Source organism: Oncorhynchus mykiss, chromosome 29, assembly GCF_057628025.1.
Source record: "Oncorhynchus mykiss isolate SJ-2025 chromosome 29, ASM5762802v1, whole genome shotgun sequence".
NCBI classification, from domain to species: Eukaryota; Metazoa; Chordata; class Actinopteri; order Salmoniformes; family Salmonidae; genus Oncorhynchus; species Oncorhynchus mykiss.
In genome coordinates this window covers 44,484,904-44,489,558 of record NC_143050.1, presented here as the reverse complement: position 1 = coordinate 44,489,558, position 4,655 = coordinate 44,484,904, and the positions used below count along the sequence as shown (strand labels likewise).

Sequence of the window (4,655 nt, the reverse complement as noted above, 5' to 3'; positions counted from 1 at the left end):
TTAATATTTTCAAGCATTGTGTTATGGGTATTGTTGGGTTCTGAAAATATGATGTCACTGAGGGAGAGAGGGGAATGTATAACTTTCACATTCTGTCCGGATATGTTGTTAGCCATCAGGGATCCTATGGGAGGAGAAGAGACACAGTCTGGCTGTGAGCTGGGGAGGAGTGAGCACTTTGGGGCAGAGGTCAGGTTAGATGAAGTGAGGAAGAACATATATCACTAATATTCTGGTTAGCAACAGACGTGTATTGGCTGTTCAGATGTGTAAGGAGAGGCTCAGCATAGGAGAAAGGGTTTAAATATCAGTGCTTGTTTGAATATGTTTATTTTTGTCTTATGCAGCTGTATGACCCAATGTGTTAGGCGGAGCGACACAGGGGAACCCAAGAGCAGACTCAGACGAGGAAACGGGGATGAATGAACCAATATATTTATTGTAGCACAGGGAGATATGGAGTGCAGATCCGGGGAAGCTCGGATTAGTTGTATAAAACCAGATGTGGAGACTGAGGTTGGAGTGAGCTGGGTAAAACCAGGTAAACAGGTCCGGACGGGAATCCAAAGTAGTGGTGGTGAGCTAAATCCAGAACAGGGCAGTAGGGTGGTGAGATGTGGAACGGGGGACAGGAGCCAGAGACAGAGCGGTAAACTGCAATGAGAGGATAAACAACGTCAGGAAGGGAAACATGCACAGTAGAGTAACAGGATCTTGAATAATCATTAATAGCTAGAAGTATGAACTGACTGAGCAGAGATTACGATCTGGCAGAGTGGAAGTGTCAGGACTGAGTATTTGTAGAGGTCTTGATTATGGAACGAGTTGTAGCTGGTAGCGATCTGCTCTGACTCCAGCACACTTGTCTCCAACCACACAATCACACCGAGAGGGAGAGAGTGTACTGGGGGAGTAACTGCAGGTCAAGAAGACACCGGATGAACACAAGAGCGCGTAGCAGGAGCAGATGTTACACAATGGGTGAATAAACTTGGTTTAAGCTTTACTAATCGTTTGTGAGTTTTAATAGGTTCATTTAGAATCTAACAGTATGCTTGTCATTGGCAAGGACAGGGGAGTTCTTTAGGATAGTCTGCTTTCTAATAGACACTGGGAGACAAATTCACCTTCAGCAGGATAATTATCTAAAACACAAGGCCAAAATGTCAGGGGCATTTCTCGGATTTGAAGACAACAAGAACAAGATAGTGGCAAGCTGCTAGAGGCTGAAAATTATTTTCTTCTGATGAAAATAACCATTCCAACAATAAACAGGATTATTAAAAAAGAAAAAAAATTCAACAACTGCTTGCAGTTCTGAGCCAACCTGGATACTAAGGAGATTCTGAGGGAAGTAGTCGATGAGTACCAACAGCTTTATGCTATGGAGGAACAACATTTTCCATCGTGGATAGATCCCGCTACCTCACAAAATAACTTTAACCCAACAAAAAAAAGAAAGACAGATTCATCAACAGAAACGGATGTACTTACCGTTGAAGTAGAGGCTCGAGCTCTTGAAGGAATCCATGCAACACTTGAAAAGTTGCTTAAGGAAGTAGCAGGGCTGAGGGGGAGCTTGGTGTTTAGTTAAGAGTTTAGTCACACTCCAAGCAGTCGCTACTGGACATACAAACTCGACACATGCGTGAAAATTGCATCCAATTATCCAGAGGGTACGGTCAAAGAGTTCATGCAGTCCGTCTTGAAAGTTACTCTAGAGACTGTAAACAATGTCGCTTTCCACCAAGTGCACAGACTTGGAGATCGGAGCGACAAGAACAAGCATGTCATCGAACTTAGGCCCTGTGTGTAGTTAACCGACCCTCTCCACCCATTCATCTCCATTTAACCTGTTGTTGTTGTCTTAGCTGATTAGCTGTTGTTGTCTTACCCGTTGTGTCTTAGCTAGCTCAGGATAGTTATCATTGTTTTAGTTTACTGCGGAGCCCCTAGTCCCACTCAACATGCCTCTTTTGTCCCACCTCCCGCACATGCGGTGACCTCACCCAGAATAAGTACTGTGTCCAGAGATGCAACCTCTCTATCATCACTCAATGCCTGGGTTTACCTCCACTGTACCCACACCCCACCATACCCCTATCTATACATTATGCCCTGAATCTATTCTACCACGCCCAGAAATCTGCTCCTTTTATTCTCTGTCCCCAAAGCACTAGACGACCAGTTTTGATAGCCTTTAGCCATACCCTTAACATCAGAAGCCTTCTCCCTAAGTTTGTTTTACACACTGCTTTAGCACACTCCGCCAACCCTGATATCCTCGCCGTGTCTGAGATTTCCATCCCCAACTACAACATTTTTTGTCAAGATAGAACTGCCAAAGGGGGAGGAGTTGCAATCTACTGCAGAGATAGCCTGCAAAGTTCTGTCATACTTTCAAGGTCCATGCCCAAACAGTTTGAGCTTCTAATTTTAAAAATGAATCTCTCCAGAAATAAATTGCTCACTGTTGCCGCCTGTTATAGAGCCTCCTCAGCTCCCAGCTGAGCTCTGGACACCATATGTGAATTGATTGCCCCCTATCTATCTTCAGAGTTTGTTCTGTTAGGTGACCTAAACTGGGATATGCTTAACACCCCGGCCGTCATACAATCTAAAATAGAGGCCCTCAATCTCACACAAATTATCATGGAACCCACAAGGTACAACCCAAATCCATAAACATGGGCACCCTCATAGATATCAACTTGCCCTCCAAATACACCTCTGCTGTTTTCAATCAGGATCTCAGTGATCACTGCCTCATTGCCTGCATCCGCTATGGGTCCACTGTCAAACGCTTCCTAAAACACTTCTGCGAGCAAGCCTTTCTAATCAACCTGGCCCGGGTATCCTGGAAAGATACTGACCTCATCCCGTCAGTCGAGGATGCCTGGTCGATCTTTAAAAGTAATTTCCTCACCATCTTAAATAAGCATGCCCCTTTCAAAAAATGTAGAACTAAGAACAGATATAGGCCTTGGTTCACTCCAGACCTGACTGCCCTCAACCAGCACAAAAACATCCTGTGGCAGACTGCACTAGCATCGAATAGGCCCGCGATATGCAACTTTTCAGGGAAGTCAGAAACCAATACACGCAGTCAGTCAGGAAAGCAAAGGCTAGCTTTTTCAGACAGAAATTTGCATCCTGTAGCTCTAACTCCAAAAGGTTTTGGGACACTGTACATTTCAAGGAGAATAAGAGCACCTCCTCCCAGCTGCCCACTGCACTGAGGCAAGGTAATACTGTCACCGCCGATAAATCCACAATAATTGAGATTTTCAATAAGAATTTCATTACGGCTGGCCATGCTTTCCTCCTGGCTACCCCAACCCCGGCCAACAGCTCCGCACCCACCGCAGTTACTTGACCAAGCCTCCCCAGCTTCTCCTTCACCCAAATCCAGATAGCAGATGTTCTGAAAGAGTTGCAAAACATGGACCTGTACAAATCAGCTGGGCTAGACAAACATGCCTCACTCTCTTTTTTAAATTATCCGCTGCCATTGTTGCAACCGCTATTACCAGTCTGTTCAACCACTCTTTTATATCGTCCGAGATCCCTAAAGACTGGAAAGCTGCCGCTGTCGTCTCCCTTCCCAAATTGTTATAGAGCTATATCCATCCTGCCTTGCCTTTCTAAATTCTTCGAAAGCCAAGTTAATAAACAGATCACTGACCATTTCGAATCCCACCGTACCTTCTCCACTGTGCAATCTGGTTTCCGAGCTGGTCATGGGTGCACCTCAGCCACGCTCAAGGTCCTAAACGATATAATAACCACCATTGATAAAAGACAGTGCAGCAGTCTTCATCGACCTGGCCAAGGCTTTCGACTCTGTAAATCACCGTATTCTTATTGGCAGACTCAACAGCCTTGGTTTCTCAAATGACTGCCTCGCCTGGTTCACTAACTACTTCTCAGACAGAGTTCAGTGTGTCAAATCGGAGGGCCTGTTGTCCGGACCTCTGGCAGTCTCTATGGGGGTACCACACGGTTCAATTCTCGGGCCGACTCTTTTCTCTGTATATACAGTGAGGGAAAAAAGTATTTGATACCCTGCTGATTTTGTACGTTTGCCCACTGACAAAGAAATGATCAGTCTATAATTTTAATGGTTTATTTGAACAGTGAGAGACAGAATAACAAAAGAAAAAAGAAAAACGCATGTCAAAAATGTTATGAATTAATTTGCATTTTAATGAGGGAAACAAGTATTGGACCCCTCTGCAAAACATGACGTTTCTTGTAGTTGGCCACCAGGTTTGCACACATAGGGATTTTGTCCAACTCCTCTGTGCAGATCTTCTCCAAGTCATTAAGGTTTCGAGGCTGACGTTTGGCAACTCCAACCTTCAGCTCCCTCCACAGATGTTCTATGGGATTAAGGTCTGGAGACTGGCTAGGCCACTCCAGGACCTTTTTTATTTATTTTTCTACCCCTTTTTCTCCCCAATTTCATGATATCCAATTGTTGTAGTAGCTACTGTCTTGTCTCATCGCTACAACTCCCGTACGGGCTCGGGAGAGACGAAGGTTGAAAGTCATGCGTCCTCCGATACACAACCCAACCAGCCGCACTTCTTCTTAACACAGCGCGCATCCAACCCGGGACTCTGATGGCAAGGCATTTCGTGCTTTTGTCACCC

At 45.0% G+C, this 4,655-nt stretch overlaps 1 long non-coding RNA gene across 1 annotated transcript; it reads right to left on the bottom strand.

The window, feature by feature from the left end:
* Positions 1-419: 419 nt before the first annotated feature.
* On the bottom strand, positions 420-3,771 carry LOC149970611 (uncharacterized). Its single transcript, XR_016493435.1, has 2 exons — positions 3,686-3,771; positions 420-654 (listed from the first exon to the last, which is right to left on the bottom strand). It is a non-coding gene; the product is annotated as an uncharacterized LOC149970611 (long non-coding RNA).
* Between the last annotated feature and the right edge of the window lie 884 nt (positions 3,772-4,655).